Here is a 21,501-nt window from a genome sequence, read left to right as displayed (position 1 = left end):
ACTCTAGACCTCACGCTGAAACCATTAGCAGAGTGTGCAGCAGTGGCCAAAAAAGAATAATTTGAAAAGGCATCAATGACAAATCTGAAGAAATTATCATGTCCCTGTACAGAGCTCTGGTACGTCCACAAGTGGAGTACAGTTCTGGTTGCCCCATCTCAAAATGTATGTGACAGACCTTGAGAAGGTGGAGGCAAGGACAACCACTATTGCGAGAAGATTGGGGAATCTCTCATAGAAAGAAAGGCTAAAATAAATAGCTTAGTAACAAAGTAATGATGGCAGAAAAAGACCAAATGGTCCATCCAGTCTGCCCAGCAAACTTCTTATGGTAGGGCCTTTTAGATGTCATTTTGCTGGCTGTTTATATGAGTTGCTTGCTGTTATTATGAATATATCAATAAAGAAGAATTTAAAAAAATATATAGGTCCAAGATTTGTGTGGCAACCTGAGGGTAGATTCAGAAGCAAGATATATGAAAAAATGATATACAGTAATTTTTGTAATTGATTTTTATTAATCTCAACCAATAAACAGCAAGGCTTTAACTTTACATGCATTTACATAAAATACCTACATGTATGAAATACAACTTAACAAAACAAAATAAAGTAGCAGAAAACTGTGGTTTTCAACATCCTTCTTCATCCAAATCAATCATTTCATTTTAATTTTTCCCTCTTTCCTCCTTCCTCTGACTCCCCTCTCTACCCTTCCCAATATATTTTCCTTTTATTATGCTCTTCATTAGCTTTTAGTATTAAGATCCTCCAGATATTGAATAACTTCCTTCCATTCTTTCATCTTATCCTCATATTTCCCTCTGCATTTCGCTGACATTTCCAACTCTAGCAATTTACTCAGTTCTGCTATTCATGAATGGAGGGCGTGTACACTTTATTCCAATTTCTTAAAATTACTTTCCTACCTGCTAAATTGAGCTTCTCAGTTACATTTGCTTTGCAACCTCCTTCAAGCACCTGAGGCTAGTAGAAAAGTGCCAAAACCCTAGTATCAGTAGGTTTTGGCACTTTGCTTGATGCATTCTCTAACAGTGGACCAGAAATCTTGAATATAGGGCTTGATACTAGAATATGGCATAGGTCTCTTCTATTTCCAAATAGTCTACAGCATCCACCTGACCTTGCTTTTTCTACAGCTTTCAATTGTACAAGAGTTAAATACGTCTTTGTTAATAGCCTATATTGTTGTTGTATTATGTCCACTGACAATGAGCACTTCCAGATTCTATAACTTATTTGATCTCAGCCTTCTGGATCTTTTTTTTTTTTTACCTGTCTCTATATTCCTCTTGCCCCAAGGATTGGTTCTAGGGCCAGTTCTGTTCAATATCTTTGTGAGTGATATTGCTAGGGGTTAGAAGAGAAATTTTGTCTTTTTGAAGATGACACTAAGATCTGTAGCAGAGTGGACATTCCTAAAGAAGTAGAGAGAATGAGATGTGATCTAAGGAAGCTTGACAAATGATCAAAGGCTTGGCAGTTAAGATTCAATGCCAAAAAAATCCAGAGACCTGCATTTGGGGTATAGAAATCCAAAGATGTTCTATGCAATAGGGTGGTGAGAGATTGATAAGCACAGACAGAGAGAGAGAGAGACATCAGAAGATAGTGTCTGATGATCTAAATGCAACAACGCATTATAACAAGGCATTAAACCATTGCCAAAGGGATGCTAGGCTGCACAGAGAGAGAGAGAGAGAGAGAGAGAGAGAGAGGCATAGCTAGCAGGAAGAAAGAGATGATAATGCTCCTATACAGGTCACTGGCAAAGCCTCATCTGTAGTAGCAGATGTTTTTTGCATGTAGGGTACAATCGACCTGTAACCTGTGAGATCTGCTGAACAGTAGCCAAGGAAGCTCTCTTGTAGAGCTAATGATAATGGATTTGAGGAGTGGGGCACCTGGAGCTAGCTGAGGTGCATCCTCTTCAGCTCATTGTTCATGTCACAAATGTTTTATAACACTTCCTGTAACGTGCCATAAAGGATGTGTAAAAAAGATGCTGAGAATTTAATGCAGTGACCACACCCTGAAAAAGGACATCATTGTCTGAAATACGGACCCGTGCTGGGCTTATATGGTGGGGTTTTGAATTTCAACAATGAGATCATTAGCATTATGGCGGCAATCTGTATGATGAGACAGAGATGTCTTTTTTTTTCAATTTTCTCTGGATATTTTTGAATTGTATATTATTCTAAACTTTTTTATCTGCAAAAAATCCCCTTTTTCCTAAAAAATATATGTGTGGCATATTTTCCCCTATACAAACCATTGATTAAATATAAGGCAGAGAGAAAAGTTTATGTGAAGACATATACCGATGATACCTATTATTAAGGTCACTAATTCACTCAGTTTCTATCACACTCTTTAATGTGTCCATTGTACCAAGGAGGGGAATATTATTGTGTTATTAATTTATAATATTCAGTTCCAAATGTATCGCTACTGCATGCTTTTCAGGCTTTTAATCTCTTAATGGCCTTCATTACCTCTATGACATGAATTGGAGCTTCAAGCTTATCTTTATTTTTCTGTTCTGGAAGCTGGGCCTTATGTAAAAGGACTTATATTTCTCCTAAGTTTGCGTCACCTCGTGATGTGTACAGTTCTTTATAGAAACCTCTAAGGCATTAGCTATCTCTTTCAGAGTATTTAGTAACTTATGTCCTACCCTTACCGCCCAAATTTCTCTGACTTTTCTTTCCCACCTCAGTTGTCTTGCCAATATATCTCTTGGTTTATTTATTCCCTTTTGTCAAAGAAACAGCATTTTGACAACTTCTTTTAGTTTTATAGTTTTTTTCATTCAATATAACATTATATTTTGTTTTCAAGCTACATCTTTTCTGAACAAAGTTTTTTTCCCTTATTTTTTAATGTTCCCTCTCTTTCTGTTGTATGTCTCTTTCTAGCCGTACTATTGCAGTCTCTCTTATCTTTCTATAGTTTGTTACTTTTGATGACTCACAGAATGGTCCTGTGAGCCACTGCGCTCATCCCTGCCGCTGCCCGAAGCTACTAGAGGCCTCCTGCTGCAGCAGCTTCCCACCATCACCAAACACTGCCGACCATCACTGATGCTGCCATCCCAGCCAGGCCGCTGCCTTCCCACAGGTGCATGCATAATATGTGTACTGTGATGGGAAACCTGAAGCAGCACCTCCAGATGATGTCAGTATCCTGGCATATATAAGCTAAGGCACTGCAGCAGTTCCTCACCTCAGCAATGGATCTACTATTGAAGTGCTTGTTGCTCTTGTGTGTTAGTTCCCGATTCCTGTCTGCGTTCCTGGTTTCTGTGCCTTGTCTTCTCCAGCCTTGTCTTCTCCAGCCCAACTCGTCGAGCCTCTCCTTCTCCAGCCCACCTTCTCTAGCCTCGCCTTGTCCTATTTGTCTTGTCCACAGTGCCTTCAGTGTATCTCTGACCACCCTTGGCTTGACTCTTCAGATCTTGACTCCTTGCTTGGACCTGACCACAATTGCCTGTCACCTGCACCTGATCCCTTTCCTGGACCTGACCATGATTGCCTGCCACCTGGACCTGACCCCTTGCCTGAATCTGACCACTCTTGCTAGCTGCCTGTCCTGATATTGGCCTGCTTTTTCTCCATTAGTCTGCTGCCAGCCCTGACCCTGTGTTATAATCTGGTATGGTTGTAGACCCTGGATCGTAGTGAGAACTGACTCCATCCACAGGGAGGAGCCCTGTGGGGACTCACTATGATAGGCGTGGCCTCAGCTGAGACAGACATAGAAGTAAGAGACTTTATTAGACTGGAACGTGGGAAATACCCACCGAGTGGAATGAAGACACAGTCCAGAGTAGTAAGGTTCCTCAAAGATGATATCCCTTGTAGTGGCCCGCATAGCGGGGTACGCCAGGAACTCCTATCCCGATGACACACCTCTCAGGGTAGATCCGGTAGTGGCCCGCAGTGCGGGGTACGCCGAGAATCAGCAAGTAGTAGTTCAGAGAAGTCAGGAGGTCAGCAGAGCAAGGTAGATGATGGTACTCACTCCGAAGTGTAGATTTAGGTAGCTGACATGAGCATGGTAGTGGCCAGAGGCATGGGGTACACCGGCGGTTCCATCAGCAAGATGGTAGAAATGAGAAGCGTACTCACAAGGCTGAACTAGGCAGGATCCCAAACAAGGATAGATGGATTCTCAAGGCAGGAAGGCCCTCCGAGGGGTGGATAGCCAGAACGTGACAAGGCCCCCGAGAAGTGGGTACCTAAGGCATTCTAAGTCCAGGAGTTCAGGAACGAGTTCAGAGTAGTGAAGCGAAGCGTCTCCAAGAGGAATGGAATAAGCAGGAAGAAAGTCCTTACTAATTCATAGGAAGCATAGGCTGGATGGATTAAATACACTGGCGGGTGACATCATGCGGAGCGGATGGCCCCGAGGTTCCCGCCATGATGTGAATAAGAGAGTGCCTGGTGCGTGCGCATGCCCTAGGTAATCCCCGATTCAAGATGGCGGACGAGATCGCCCACGCCGTTCTGGGGACGTCGGGGATGGCGGTGTTTACAGGCTGAGGTCACCATGGTTCTGAGAATCCCTGGTGCACGGAAAAGAGAGGTGAGCTGGAGAGGTTGCAGCCATCTGCGACTGACAGGTGCAACACCCTGGTGTGCCTTTGGACTTTAGCTACCTTCACTGCCCTAAGGATCTTCCTAAATCCTACCAGCTGCCAGAACCCAAAGACTCAACCTACGGGGGAGACAGCTCATAAAAGTGAAGCTCTAGACTGTCCCACTACAGGGCATGTTTGCCAGCTGCTGATGTAGGCCTTGTGGGTTCTATGATCTATCTCAAGGTTGCGTCAACTAAGCCACAGCACAAAGGGCTCACACACTCACCACCCTTCACAGTTTGCTGAGACCATGAGCTTGGTGGACTCACCTCTAGCCTCTGCTATTGCTGGCTTAGTGCACCAGCTCCAACAGCAACAGGATCAGCTTAACACCATGGCTAGGTATCTTTAGGGCATTGCAGCCTGGCCTGCTCTGGTTCCTGCTCCAGCACCTGTCATGCATCCTGCTACTCCCTTGCTCCACCTTTCAGATATGGTGGTGAACCACTAAAATATAGAGGCTCTTTCAACCAATGTCAGATGCAATTTGAATTGCAGGCACCTTTGTTCCCAACAGATCGAGTCAAAGTAACTTATATTCTTTCCTTGTTGGGTGGCACTACGTTGGCTTGGGCCTCACTCCTTTGGGAAAGGGATGATCCACTCTTGGGGTATCTGGTGCACTTCCTGCAAGAATTCAGGCAAATATTTGATGAGCCAGTCACATGGTTTCCAAGGCCTCTCAGCTCCTACAGATTAGGCAAAGCTCCTGGTCTGTGGGAGAGTATGCAGTGCACTTCCACACTTTGGCCTCTGAACTTCAGTGGGGCAGTAACTGTCTGATTGAGATTTTCCGACAAGGGCTCTTGGAACGCATTAAAGATGAGCTGGCTGCTTGGGATCTGCCGGATACCTTGGAAGACCTGATTAGTCTAGCCATATGATTAGACTTGAGGTTTTGGGAATGGGCCAAAGAGAGAGGCTCAGCTCACCATCCCATCTACCTTACTCCTTAATTTCCAGTGTCCCATCACCTCCCACACTCGTCTAGAACCAGGATCTGCACCAGGAAAAACCATGCAGGTGGATTCCTTCACACTGTCAGCTAAGTTAGTTTACATTTCCTGCACAGCCTCTAGATCCCCTTCTCTTACAGCTACAGGCTGCGCTGGAAGCATAAGCTTAATGTAAGCTATTGCTTCCAACACTGTCGGTCTTATATGGGATCTCATCACTCCTTAAATAGTTCAATACACAATATACATTAATATGTTAACCCCCAAATGAAACTTAGACGATAACACAAAAAATTAAACTCCGACATCAGCTATTGTTTCGGATTTCTTGCATCAAGGGGACTTATCTTTTTTTTTTATAGTCTTTATTTTTCATTTTCCAGAAAAATTACAACATCCAAAATTGTAATTTGGAAACAAGATACAGTAATAACCTCCCTTTCTCCTTCCCCCTCCTCTCCCCTGCCCCACTTGCTAATCAGAAACTGAGGAGGAACATGAGATATATATGGAGAAAAATATGTAGAGAGAAAAAAAAATACGTAGAAAAATATGTAGAATTTAGTATTGTCTCCTTCTGATAGTAAGAGGAATAGCTGTGACTTTCCAGCTTTGAAATACTGTGGAAACGTAAATGTCCCCAGTGCCTGAAGAGATGAAAAAAGAGAAGGTGATCAGCTTCATGGATGTTGGCAATTTCCTATATTACTGTAAAGCCAATAAAACATTTCGTACCTTGGCATTTAGCGACAAAAAGTATGCTTGCCAAATATCCAAAAAGAAGGCATATTTCCGTGGTGATGTCCAACGAGCTGTCATATGTTCAAAAACTGCCATTTTATGTAATTTTAACCTCCAGTATGTGAGAGAGGGACTCTCTGCCACTGTCCAATGTTCCAAGATTGATTTTTTAGACTCTGGTATGGAGAAATAAAGCAGTCTGCTTAAAAAACCAAGGACTGTCTTCCAGAACTGGCATAGCACAGCACATTCCCAGAAACATTGAAAGAGTACTGGAACAACGCCACATTTTATACATTGATCAGTGCAGGCTAATTTAGCTTTGAAGGCCCACGTAGCTGATACAAACATACGACGAAAGAATTTAAAGTCTGACTCTCTAAGTAACACGTTCTCAGAAACATTATTGAGATGAACAAAACAGGCTTTTAACATTTTATGAGAGATAGGGAGATCTAGCTCCTGGTTCCAGCAAAGAACCAAGTCCTGCACATCATCAGGAACTTTGATACTCTTGATAGCTTTAGTTAGAGAGGCACAAGACATCTTCTTCCCAGGAGGCACTGAGAAAAACCCGTCCAACTGACAAATGTTCATTGATTGGGATCTTTTAAATAAATCAGACTCAATGAAATGTCTAACTTGTAGAAAATCATAAACCTCCCTGTGAGACAGATCAAACTCTGATTTAACATCACTAAAGGATCCGACTGCCCCCGTATCGGCCTGAAGAAACTGGCGCAGAGAAGCCAGCCCCTTTTTAGCTCAGACCAAAAATATTGTATTCCCCACTCCTGGCAAAAACCTCGGATGACCCACAATGGACAAGAAAGGTACTTGCAACCTGCTACACAGCGTCTTCCAGGCCTGTCTACAAGCTGTAATAACAGGATTGAATTGGATATGGTCAGGTAATAAGTGACCCGGGACATGAACAAATTTCCCACATGAAATGGTTTACACCATGCTTGTAAGAAACTAAGGGCCTGATTTACTAAGGCTTTTCTCCCATTCTGTGTCTATGGTAAAAATGCTTAGTGAATGAGGCCATAAGAGGTGAAAACATATCTGATTCATGCGACCAATCTCGGACAAGCCTCAATAAACAAGCAAGGTTGTATTGTTGCAGGTTAGGGCAATCCATCCCAACTTCCTCCCATGGTAACTGCAATTTGCTTAAGGCTAATCTAGCCCTTTTATTGTTCCACAAAGATTTTCAGATAGCTTTGTCTAATTCAATACAATGCTTCTGCTTAATCCAGATCAGTAGCATTTGTAGTACATAAAGCCATCTTGGCAGCTCCATTATTTTAAATAAATGGATCCTACCACTGATGGAAAAGGGCAATGTCTGCCATTCGGCCAGTTTCTGCTTAGTCTTTCGCAGCAGGAGAAGCACCCTGCACATCCCATCCCTCAAGAATGCTCGCCTTACCTCTTCAAGGGATCGTGCTCTATCAATTGCTGGCCCCACCCGCTGGAATGCACTTCCCACAAATCTCCACCTTGAACCCTGCTCCTTCAAATTCAAGAAAAAGCTTAAGACCTGGCTCTTCCACCAGGCCTACCCAGACTAAGTCCATGCACATCCAGTCATCTCTACTAAATTATGCCTTCTAAGTTATTACGTTAATATTTTACCTCTCCAGTTCCTCCTTTCTTGCTCACCTGTTTAGTTTTCTCTAGTTGTTGTTCTTTGTTGTCCCCTCCCCCGTCCCTGTTCATTGTATTTTCCATCTACCGTTTGATGTAAACCGATATGATGTACCCACTAATATCTGTATAAAAAAGCCTTTATGTAAATAAATAAATAAATAAATAAATAAATAAACTATAAATATTTAATATATCAACTGGGATTTTAATCCCCAGATATTTCATCTCAGTTTCAACCCAGCGTAAGGGAAAAAAACTCCAGCCATTGGGTTTCAATAGTCCCATTGACATCTAATGCCTCCGACTTGTCAAGATTAATTTTAAGGCCTGAAAAAATGACAAATTGGGTCTGTAGGGCCATAACTTTCTGTAAGGAATGAACAGTATCAGTCAGACCCTTCCTCCACTATTTGGCAGCCTACAAATCATCCTCAAAACAAAAAGAGACTTCTATGCCCTCAAAATCCACAATTTTCAATGTGATGCTAAGGCCCTCTTCTCGTATGTTTCTGACCTCACTAAAACTTCCCCTTCCCCCATCCCTGATAAGGACGCCAAAAGAAAATGTGACGAACTTGCAGTCTTCTTCCAGGACAAAATCTCCATGCTCCTGTTACGATTCATACCTTCTACCCTACTCCCCAACCTCACTGTTACGGGACAGGGCCGTGCCCCGGTCCCTCCTCCTACCTTGGGGACGGCCCGGCCCGCACGGACTCCTCTTTGGCCGGATAGACCCGACCAGCGTCCTGCCGCGGCTCTCCCTGAGCGAGGGAGATGACACCGACCTGACGTGCTTGGCCCTGCCCCCTAGGCACGCGCGCACCCGGGGTCTGGAGCCTTAAAGGGACCAGTGCGGGAAAAACGAAGAGGACGCCCCGGATGATGTCAGATACTGCAGGGTATTTAAACCCTGCAGCTTGACTAGGACAGGGCCTTGCAGCGAGTTTCACTCTTCGGAGGATCTAGTTGTGCTTCCTGCTTCCCGGTTCCTGACTACTTGCGACATCTCACTTCTGGCTCCTGACCTTGCTTCATACTTTGACTCCGACTTCTGCTCCTGTCCCCGGTTTTGGCTTTGATGTCTAACTTCTGGCTTCTGACCTGGCTTCGTCCACTGACTCTGACTCCAGCTTCCGCCCCTGGTTTTGGCTTCGGACTTCTGACTTCTGGCTTCTGACCCAGGCTTTATTCTTCGACTCCGACTTCAGCTTCCCCTTCGTCCACAGGTATCTGGTTCTTGTTGGCCTAGCGGATTCTCCTAAGTCCCAGTGGCTCGGGCTCTCACGGGCTCCTCCCAGGGGAGCTTCCGAGGGTGAAGACTCTTCTAGCCTCCTGGGCCCTGCCGTCCTCATCTTCCATCTCTTCAGCTGCTTCCTGGATCCTTGGTCACATAGGGTCCCGCCTAAATCCAAGAGGTCCGGGTCCCTACGGGCTCCTCCTGGGGGGACCTTGGACTTCCAGTGGTGAAGCCTTCTTCGGAGTCTCTCTTCGGTACTGCCTCCCGGCTGCGACGCTCACTGTGGTTCCCCTCAGCGCAACACCTTCAGTCGCAACCAGCCCAAGGGTCCACGATCCCAACAGTTTGCAAGGCCATGAACCCGGCGGATCTCGCGAGCCTGAAAGCCATTCCAGGTATAGCACAGAGGTTGCAGCAGCAACAAACCTGCATCGATTCTCTGATATCGACTGTGCAGAGATTAGCAGACCAGATGGATGGAGCCACCTCATCCGGGTCCCCTGTACCAGTGGCAGCAGTAGACGTCGGACCTACCGCACCCATACAGTTGCCTGCACCATCGCGGTACTCAGGGGATGCAAAGTTATGCCGAGGGTTCCTGAACCAATGTTTCATCTGGTTCAATGTATTGCCAGCTCAGTTTCCCACAGATCGGATTAAGACGCTACATAATCTTGTTGTTGGTTGGGAAACCACTGGCGTGGGCTTCTTCACTCTGGGAGCAACAGGACTCCCGACTAGCCAACCTGGTGCAATTTGTTTCTACTTTCCGGTGGATTTTCGATGAGCCCTCCCACCGATGTACAGCTGCATCCGAGTTGCTCCAGCTATGCCAGGGTAAATGGCCATTGTTCGAATACGCCGTGGAGTTTCAGACCCTTGCTGCCGAGTTGAACTGGGGAAGCGATAGCCTGCACGGCATCTTTTTGGAGGGTCTCTCTCCCAGACTTCAGGATGAGTTGGCGGCCAGGGATCTCCCGGACGACTTGAATGATCTCATCGATCTGGCGGGCCGCGTGGACCGCTGTATCCAACACTGGTTCCGGGAGAGGAAGTCTACTCAGAGATCCGGGAGCTCTGGAACCACAGCTTCCCGAAATGGGCACTCCCCTTCTGCCTCTCTGGGGGTTCAAGATTCAGAACCCATGAAGGTGGGCCGGGGCCCAATTTCACAAGAGGAAAGGAGAAGACGTCGGTCCCAGGGACTGTGCCTGTATTGTGGTCGTAAGGGACATTTCCTTGCTTGCTGTGGCGAGCGTCCGGGAAACGCACGGACCTAGGGTCAGTTGGGGAGCTAACCCTAGGTCACACCACTTCTGTCTCCCCGTCTATAGTTCCAGTGACTTTACTCCTCCCCGAAGGGGAGTTCGATATGCTGGCCCTGATTGACTCTGGAGCCGGGGGAAACTTCATCCTCAAGGACTTAGTTCAACAAATCCAGATTGAGGTCCAACCACAAAGACCCTCCCTCCATGTGTCTTCCATTCAAGGGAAACTCCTTCCAGGAACTATCTCCACTCGTACCAAGCCTTTCACGCTACACACTGGTCTCCTGCATGTAGAGGAAATTTCGTTCCTCATCTTGGGAAAGTCCATGCATCCAGTCATCCTGGGGCTTCCTTGGCTGCGGAAGCACTCTCCCGTAATCTGTTGGGATACCCTCCAGGTGGCATTCTGGGCGCCCTCGTGCTTCGACTCCTGTTTGACTGCTGTTCCCTGACCGTCGATACCTCTCCTGATGGCTTCCGTGGCACTGCCGCCCCACTATCAAGACTACCTTGATGTCTTCTCCAAGGAGAAAGCTGAGCTCCTCCTGGAGCATCACCCTTTCAACTGTGCTATCAACTTGCTTCCGGGTACCACGCCACCACAAGGTCGAGTATACCCATTGTCACTCCCAGAGATGCAGGCCATGTCCGCAAACATCCAGGAGAACCTGGACCTAGGGTTCATTCGACCATCCAAATCCCCGGCTGGAGTGGGGTTCTTCTTCATAGCTAAGAAGGACGGGTCCCTCCGACCCTGCATAGATTATCGTGGCCTGAACAGTATTACTCAGCGTGACCGATATCCTTTGCCCTTAATTCCAGAGCTTCTGGACAGGCTACAAGGAGCCAAGGTGTTCACTAAGTTGGATCTCCTTGGGGCGTATAACCTGGTGAGGTTTCGGCCAGGTGACGAATGGAAGACCGCTTTCAACAGACAATCCACCTTTCATGGATTGCAAACTGGCTAAAAGACAGGAAACAGAGAGTAGGATTAAATGGACAATTTTCTCAGTGGAAGGGAGTGGACAGTGGAGTGCCTCAGGGATCTGTATTGGGACCCTTACTTTTCAATATATTTATAAATGATCTGGAAATAAATACGACGAGTGAGATAATCAAATTTGCAGATGACACAAAATTGTTCAGAGTAGTTAAATCACAAGCAGATTGTGATAAATTGCAGGAAGACCTTGTGAGACTGGAAAATTGGGCATCCAAATGGCAGATGAAATTTAATGTGGATAAGTGCAAGGTGATGCATATAGGGGTAGATTTTAAGAGGCGCGCGAACAGCCTACTTTTGCTTGCGCATCAGACTCAAGCAAAAGTACGCTGGATTTTAGTAGATACGCGCGGAGCCGCGCGTATCCACTAAAATCCTGGATCGGCGCGCGCAAGGCTATCGATTTTGTATAGCCTGCGCGCGCCGAGCCGCGCTGCCTCCCCCCGTTCCCTCCAAGGCCGCTCCGAAATCGGAGCGGCCTCGGAGGGAACTTTCCTTTGCCCTCCCCTCACCTTACCCTCCCTTCCCCTACCTAACCCACCCACCCGGCCCTGTCTACACCCCCCCCCTTACCTTTGTCGGGGGATTTACGCCTCCCGGAGGGAGACGTAAATCCCCGCGCGCCAGCGGGCCTGCTGCGCGCCGGGCCGCGACCTGGGGGCGGGTACGGAGGGCGCGGCCACGCCCCCGGGCCGTAGCCACGCCCCGTACCCGCCCCCAAAACGCGGCCGACACGCCCCCGAAACGCCGCGTCGACCGGGCCCGCCCCCCCGACACGCCCCCGACACGCCCCCCTCCGAAAACCCCGGGACGTACGCGAGTCCCGGGGTCTGCGCGCGCCGGTAGGCCTATGTAAAATAGGCTTCCCGGCGCGCAGGGCCCTGCTCGCCTAAATCCGCCCGGTTTTGGGCGGATTTAGGCGAGCAGGGCTCTGAAAATCTACCCCATAGGGAAAAATAACCCATGCTATAATTACACAATGTTGGCTTCCATATTAGGTGCTACAACCCAAGAAAGAGATCTAGGTGTCATAATGGATAACACATTGAAATCATCGGTTCAGTGTGCTGCGGCAGTCAAAAAAGCAAACAGAATGTTGGGAATTATTAGAAAGGGAATGGTGAATAAAACGGAAAATGTCATAATGCCTCTGTATCGCTCCATGGTGAGACTGCACCTTGAATACTGTGTACAATTCTGGTCGCCGCATCTCAAAAAAGATATAATTGCGATGGAGAAGGTAGAGAGAAGGGCTACCAAAATGATAAGGGGAATGGAACAACTCCCCTATGAGGAAAGACTAAAGAGGTTAGGACTTTTCAGCTTGGAGAAGAGACAACTGAGGGGGGATATGATAGAGGTGTTTAAAATCATGAGAGGTCTAGAACGGGTAGATGTGAATCAGTTATTTACTCTTTCGGATAGTAGAAAGACTAGGGGGCACTCCATGAAGTTAGCATGGGGCACATTTAAAACTAATCGGAGAAAGTTCTTTTTTACTCAACGCACAATTAAACTCTGGAATTTGTTGCTAGAGGATGTGGTTAGTGCAGTTAGTATAGCTGTGTTTAAAAAAGGATTGGATAAGTTCTTGGAGGAGAAGTCCATTACCTGCTATTAAGTTCACCTAGAGAATAGCCACTGCCATTAGCAATGGTAACATGGAATAGACTTAGTTTTTGGGTACTTGCCAGGTTCTTGTGGCCTGGATTGGCCACTGTTGGAAGCAGGATGCTGGGCTTGATGGACCCTTGGTCTGACCCAGTATGGCATTTTCTTAAGTTCTTATGTTCTTAATACAAGGGATGGCCACTACAAATACCTGGTCATGCCCTTCGGCCTCTGTAACACCCCTGCGGTCTTCCAAAACCTCATGAACGAGGTACTAAGGGACATGCTTCACACGTCAGTCATTGTCTACCTGGATGACTTCCTGATTTATTCAAAAGACTTGGACATGCACCGCAGAGATGTCCACAGAGTACTGCAAAGACTTTTCGCTAAAATGGAAAAATGCCAATTTGAGCGGGAATCCTTACCCTTCCTTGGGTATATAGAGTCCGCCACAGGTTTCCATATGGATCCCAAGAAGGTCACAGCCATCAGGGACTGGCTCAACCTGAGGGGGTTAAAGTGCTCCAACGCTTTCTTGGCTTCGCCAACTTCTACAGACAATTTATACCACATTACTCCACGATGTGGCGCCTCTGACTGCCCTTACCAAGAAGGGGGCTGATGCTAGGAACTGGCCTGCTGCAGTGGCACGGGCGTTCCAGGAACTGAAGGCAGCCTTTCTGCATGACTCCTGTCTCCATCACCTGGACCCCCAACGTCGGTTCGTTGTGGAAGTTGACGCCTCTGACATGGCAGTCGGGGCTGTTCTGAGCCAACTGTCCAGCAATGGTAACGCTCTACCGTGTTCCTACCTCTCCAGGAAATTCTCACCTGCAGAAAGAAATTATGGTATCGGAGACAAAGAACTTCTGGCTATAAAAATGGCCTTCAAAGAATGGCGCCAGTGGTTGGAAGGGGCCCAGCACCCAGTGATTGTGTATATGGACCACAAGAACTTAGAATACCTGTGCCGCGCCCAGCGCCTTAATCCCTGGCAGGCCCGGTGGTCCCTCTTCTTTAGCCGCTTCGACTTCCTTCTCTGCTACCGGCCAGCAGACAAGAACACCCGGGCAGACGCCCTTTCCCATATGGAAGAGATGGAGGACACCCCTAACCCACCACAGTACATCCTTGACCCGCCCAAAGTACTCCTTGCAGCCTCTGACGTGGTCCCGATGGGGAAGATGGTGGTGCCACTCCGCCTTTGAAAAAAGGTTCTCTCTTTGGCCCACGACTCCCTGACTGCCAGTCACCCAGGAGTAGCTAGAACCAGGAGTTACTCTCCGAGTTCTACTGGTGGCCTCAGTTTAAGAAGGATGTCCGTCTCTATGTCGGCTCCTGCCCGACCTGTGCCCAACAGAAGACTCCTACCGGCCGCCCCTGGGGCCTCCTTCAACCTCTGCCTGTGCCTACTGAGCCGTGGACCCATTTGTCCATGGATTATATTGTAAATCTACCTGCTTCAGAAGGGAATACAGTGATCTGGGTTACCATTGACAGGTTCTCTAAGATGGCCCACTTTGTTCCTCTCGCTAAGTTGCCCACAGCACCAGAACTTACGAACCTGTTTACCTGCCACATCTTATTTATTGATTTATTTATTTAAAGACTTTTATAAACCGGTATTAGTAGGGGACATCATACCAGTTCACATTCGAACAGTTAGGTTTGGAAAGTACATGTTAACAGGGAGTAGGAACTGGGAGGGGGATAACAAAGTGCAGCATGGAAATATAAATTAAACAAAACAATGAAGTCCTTCCAACAGCAAGGGCAAAGGAGTTCGGGGGCGTCTTCCATATACCGTGTAAAAGGGAGAACTACCGGTGGCAGAGTGGACTTCCCCTTCATGGACTTCCCCTTCCCCTTCCCCTTCATGGACTTCCACCTTCATGGACTTCCCCAACAAATCACCTCAGACAGGGGCTCCCAATTCACGGCAAAGTATTGGAGGACGCTCTGTAAAAAGTTTGGGGTCCAGCTAGACTTTACAACCGCCTTCCATCCCCAAGCTAACGGTCAAGTGGAATGTACAAACCGGACATTGAAAACATTCCTCCGGTCCTTCGTAGGAGATCTGCAGAACGATTGGGTGGCTCTACTCCCATGGGCGGAGTTCTCATACAACCACCACAAGCACTCCGCCACCGGTAGATCTCCCTTCTACACGGTATATGGTTGACACCCCCGAGCTCCTTTGCCCTTGCCGTTGGAAGTGCCATCTCCAGCCATGCTGCTCACGGCCCAGCAATTGTGCTGGGTCTGGAGGTCTACCCGGGAAAAATGTCTGTGCACTGCTCTTATTGCGAAGAAATTTGCGGATCATCTGCGATGGCCAGCCCCGTTGTTTCTCCCCGGGGAGAGGGTGTGGCTAAGCACCAAACACCTCTGCTTGCGGCTTCCTTTGATGCGTCTGGCTCCAAAGTACATTGGCCCATTCGCTATCAAGGAACGGTTAGGGGCTATTTCTTACCGCCTCCGTCTTCCGCCTATGCTCAGGGTACACAACGTCTTCCACGTTTCCCTGTTGAAGACACTGGTTCTCTCCTCCTTCCATAGGAAGATGCCTGCACCGTCCACTCCTGAGGCACACGAAGATACGGTCTATCAGGTTAAGGAGGTACTGGACGTGCTGTTCCGCCTCAGATGCTGGGAGTACCTCCTCTCATGGGAAGGCTACGGTCCCGAAGAGAATTCCTGGGAGCCAGCCGCCAACATCTTGGACAAGGCCCTTCTCCACCAGTTTCATGTGGATCATCCAGCTAAACCCAGGCCTCCAGGAAGGGGGCGTGGGGGGGTACTGTTACGGGACCGGGCCGTGCCCCGGTCCCTCCTCCTACCTCGGGGCCGGCCAGGCCCGCACGGACTCCTCTTCGGCTGGGTAGGCCCAACTAGCGTCCTGCTGCGGCTCTCCCTGCACGAGGGAGACACCGCCGACCCAACGTGCTTGGCCCCGCCCCCTTGGCACGCATCGCCTGGGGGCTGGAGCCTTAAAGGGGCCAGCTCAGGAAAAACGAAGAGGACACTCCGGATGACGTCAGACGCTGCAGGGTATTTAAACCCTGCAGCTTGACTAGGAAGGGGCCTTGCAATGAGGTTCACTCTTCGGAGGAATCTAGTTGTGCTTCCTGTTTCCCGGTTCCTGACTACTTGTGACATCTGACTTTTGGCTCCTGACCTTGCTTCGTTCTTTGACTCCGGCTTCTGCTCCTGTCCCCGGTTTTGGCTTCGACGTCTGACTTCTGGCTTCTGACCTGGCTTCGTCCACTGACTCTGACTCCAGCTTCTGCCCCTGGTTTTGGCTTCGGACTTCTAACTTCTGGCTTCTGACCCAGGCTTCGTTCTTCGACTCCAACTTCAGCTTCCTCTTCGTCCACAGGTATCCGGTTCTTGTTGGCCTAGAGGATTCTCCTAAGTCCCAGCGGCTCGGGCTCTCACAGGCTCCTCCTGGGGGAGCTGCGGGCTTCCGAGGGCGAAGACTCTTCTAGCCTCCTGGGCTCTGCCATCCTCATCTTCCATCTCTTCAGCCACTTCCTGTATCCTTGGTCGCATAGGGTCCTGCGTAAGTCCAAGAGGTCCAGGTCCCTACCGGCTCCTCCTGGGGGGACCTCGGACTTCCAGTGGTGAATCCTTCTTCGGAGTCTCTCTTCAGTACCGCTCCCAGCTGCGACGCTCACTGTGGGTCCCCACAGTGCAACACCTGCAGTCGCAACCGGCCCAAGTGTCCACAATCCTAACACCCACCCCCTATAACCCTGGAGCTTCCCTTGACACCTTCAATCACACGTCCTCCCTCGAAATAGAATCCCTCCTAAAGAAAATGAAACCTTCCTCACACCCATCCGACACCATCCCCACAAAAGCACTACTGACTTTACCCAGGGCAAGTCTTGCCTCACAAATCTGCTTCACTTTTTTGAAGGAGTTAATAAACACGTGGATAAAGGTGAACCGGTAGATGTAGTATACTTGGATTTTCAGAAGGCGTTTGACAAAGTTCCTCATGAGAGGCTTCTAGTTAGTTAGTTGTTTCATAATTGATTGTACTTTATTTTAGATTATCAGTTTATTATATACGATATGTTCCTTGTAAACCGCCTCCCCGGCGATAGTTATCTCTGTTAAATGTGAACCGGAGTGATATGTATTGTATACAGGAACTTCCGGTATATAAAAACCAAAAATAAATAAATAAATAAATAAATAGGAAAAGTAAAAAGTCATGGGATAGGTGGCGATGTCCTTTCGTGGATTGCAAACTGGCTAAAAGATAGGAAACAGAGAATAGGATTAAATGGACAATTTTCTCAATGGAAGGGAGTGGAAAGTGGAGTGCCTCAGGGATCTGTATTGGGACCCTTACTTTTCAATATATTTATAAATGATCTGGAAAGAAATACGATGAGTGAGATAATCAAATTTGCAGATGACACAAAATTGTTCAGAGTAGTTAAATCACAAGCAGATTGTGATAAATTGCAGGAAGACCTTGTGAGACTGGAAAATTGGGCATCCAAATGGCAGATGAAATTTAATGTGGATAAGTGCAAGGTGATGGATATAGGGAAAAATAACCCATGCTATAATTACACAATTTTGGCTTCCATATTAGGTGCTACAACCCAAGAAAGAGAGCTAGGTGTCATAGTAGATAACACATTGAAATCGTCGGTTCAGTGTGCTGCGGCAGTCAAAAAAGCAAACAGAATGTTGGGAATTATTAGAAAGGGAATGGTGAATAAAACGGAAAATGTCATAATACCTCTGTATTGCTCCATGGTGAGACCGCACCTTGAATACTGTGTACAATTCTGGTCGCCGCATCTCAAAAATGATATAATTGCGATGGAGAAGGTACAGAGAAGGGCTACCAAAATGATAAGGGGAATGGAACAGCTCCCCTCTGAGGAAAGACTAAAGAGGTTAGGACTTTTCAGCTTGGAGAAGAGAAGGCTGAGGGGGGATATGATAGAGATGTTTAAAATTATGAGAGGTCTAGAACGGGTAGATGTGAATCGGTTATTTACTCTTTCGAATAGTAGAAAGACTAGGGGGCACGCCATGAAGTTAGCATGGGGCACATTTAAAAGTAATCGGAGAAAGTTCTTTTTTACTCAACGCACAATTAAACTCTGGAATTTGTTGCCAGAGGATGTGGTTAGTGCAGTTAGTATATCAGTGTTTAAAAAAGGATTGGATAAGTTCTTGGAAGAGAAGTCCATTACCTGCTATTAAGTTCACTTAGAGAATAGCCACTGCCATTAGCAATGGTAACATGGAATAGACTTAGTTTATGGGTACTTGCCAGGTTCTTATGGCCTGGATTGGCCACTGTTGGAAACAGGATGCTGGGCTTGATGGACCCTTGGTCTGACCCAGTATGGCATTTTCTTATGTTCTTATGACTATACCAAACTTAATTGCTAAACCCCTGCCGAAATCATCAACTGCTCCCTCTCCCTCGGATATGTCCCTAACTCATTGAAACAAGCCATCCTCAAACCCATACTGAAGAAACCCAACCTTGACCCTGGAGATCCTGCAAACTTCCGACCAGTTTCAAACCTTCCATTTATAGCAAAACTCATTTATTTTATTTATTTATTTATGCGCTTTTATATACCGATACTCATGAAAAATCATATCGCGTCGGTTTACATATAACTAAGAGTAGTCAACATCCAACTCACCGATTATCTCGAAAAACCCAATGTTATTGTCCCATCCCAATTTGGATTCTGTAAATTCTTTAACATGGAAACCCTCTTAATATCCCTCATTGATACGGTCCTCAAAGGATTAGATAAAGGCCAATTGTTCATACTTGCATAACTAGATATTTCATCTGCATTTGACACTATTAATCACAACATTCTTCTAAATCGTCTCACCGAAATTGGCATCACAGGAACCGCCCATCGCTGGTTAGAATCCTACCTTAACAACAGACGTTATAAGGACAGAATAGGCAATAAGGAATCTATCCCCATTAAATTAACTCGTAGAGTTCCTGAAGGCTCATCCCTCTCCCCGACCCTATTCAACATCTACCTCCTGCACCTTTGCCAACTCCTTGCTGTCCTACAACCAAGTTCCTTTACTCCCTGTTCCATGCAACTTCTCTTTCCTTTTCCAAAGTTATTTTATTCCAGTTCCATGTAAACCGATGTGATATGCTATATGAATGTCAGTATAGAAAAGTTTTAATTAATTAAATAAATAAATAAATAAATAAATAAATAAATCTTAATTGTCCTAGGTAAAATAATGGGGATAACAGCCTAGAAAACCCATATATATTCATTACAATTGCCATGCCCCCCCCCCCCCATCTACTTTACTTTAGGAGTGTGGGTCCAGATAGGTATGAAGCTGAGTTGGTTCAGTGAACAAATATTTAGTATTTTGATACATTATGAGAGAAAAGAGGGTTCGCACTCACAAAGCGGAGAGTAGCTGGCTTGTTACGGCGGTTACTACCCCAAACCAAATGTGCCTGATACTTCACTTTCGATGCACATCCAGCATGGCTCTCTGCTTCAACGGCATGGGAGAAGACTTATACGTCACACATATCCAGCATAGCTCCCTGCTTCAACGGCAGGGGAGAAGAAAAACAACCAATAAGGGCTAATAACATAGTCTGGGTAAAACAAATAAGCATGGGTGCAGCTTGCTTATTGCGGCGGCTACTACCCCTAACGAATCAAGCTAGATATTTCACTTGGATGCAGCTCCATCACTGCTCTCTACATTAAAGGTGGGGGTGGAAGGGAAATAGAACCAAGAGCTAAGAGAAACAGATAAGTATGAGAGAAAATATGTGTGAAGCTTGCTGGGCAGACTAGATGGGCCATTTGGTCTTCTTCTGCCGTCATTTCTATGTTTCTATGTTTCTATGTTTCTATTAACAGGCATTTACACAAGTAGAGCAAATTAAACTTAGCCACCCGCGATATTACTTCAGCCTTCATCGTTAGGAACTTCCTTCATCGCTCCTAGTATTTCTTGTAATGTCCAGAAATATCCATATTTTCTGACCATGAAAATATTGAGACTGGTTTCGAAAAAATAATCTCAGCACCGAGTCCATTTTTTAAAATGAATGCGAAGGTAACCAGAAGCGTACCTCTTGTTTGAATATCTGTCTCTTGCGTTAACGCCAACACGTCTGAAATATTTTAAGTGGTATGTAACTGCTCTTGAGATTGTGAAGCTGATTTCATTTCTTTAGGTGTAGGAAGATAATATATTCTGGTAATTGCTGGTATTGCTTCATCTGGAAATTTTAATATTTTCGTCAAATAATTCTTAAATAGATCTCTTGGTTGCACCAGTTTCAAAATAGGAAAATTCAGGGTTCTTAAATTAGGTCTTCTCATTGTGTTTTCTAGACTCTCCATTTTATTCATATATAAAGATTCCGATCTTACTAAATTATTCTGAACAGATTCAACTTGAGAGATCCTTGTATCCATATCTTTCATTTGGGAATCTATAGAAAGAACCTTAGATTCCAGGTTCTGTGATCTAATAGTGTTCTCTTTCAGCATACCTGTTAAAGAATGTATAGCTTTTTCCATCGATACCAAGAAAGACCAGATAGTATCTAAGGTAACAGTTTGTGGTCTGACTAATGGGGAATGAAAAATCACATGTACCTCTGGTTCTTTCCCCCCTACTTCCATGGGGTTACCATTGCTGTCATGGTAAAGCTGTCTATCCAAGGAGCCTGTGGAGCCTTGAGTGACAATAAGACTCTCCGAAGACAATGGAATCTCACCATTCCTTCTTAGGGCCAAACTTCTTGCAAATTCAATTTGCTCCTCCATCCGATTGTACTTTTATCATCCAGAACTTCTGTAGTTTTAAACGGCAGCAGTGGGGCTAACGGCGCACCGGGGCTAAGAGATGTTTCTTCGGCCTGGAAGCTCAGCGTTTGCTCCTCGCCGGCATTTCCCATGGCCACTCCCTCCGGTGTAGCTTGTATGGGCCCCGCAAACAGCTTCTCTATCCGAGGTTGTCTAAAATCATGAATTGGAGCTGATGTCAAGGAATCTCTCACCTTAGCTTTTCTCTTTGTATGAGGCATTATAGTAATGTAAACTATAGAGATATAGAAACAGCTATGAGGAAATCTTTCAGAGAGAGAGCGTTTGTGTTCTCTAGGCGGCGGCCATCTTGCTCTCCCCAGTAGAAATTGTCCAGATTTTAACCCTCCAGTCCAGTGCAGCAGCTACTTGCATCTAGTAACTAGCCTGACGAAGCTGTGGTTTCTCTCCACAGCCTATGGTGGCGCTACACTACCATCGAGAAATTGCCTGTGTGCTCTACCTTACCTTGCTGCAGCAACAGTC

The sequence above is a fragment of the Rhinatrema bivittatum genome, chromosome 2 (assembly GCF_901001135.1).
Source record: "Rhinatrema bivittatum chromosome 2, aRhiBiv1.1, whole genome shotgun sequence".
Classification (NCBI taxonomy): Eukaryota; Metazoa; Chordata; class Amphibia; order Gymnophiona; family Rhinatrematidae; genus Rhinatrema; species Rhinatrema bivittatum.
Note: the sequence above shows the minus strand (reverse complement) of the source record.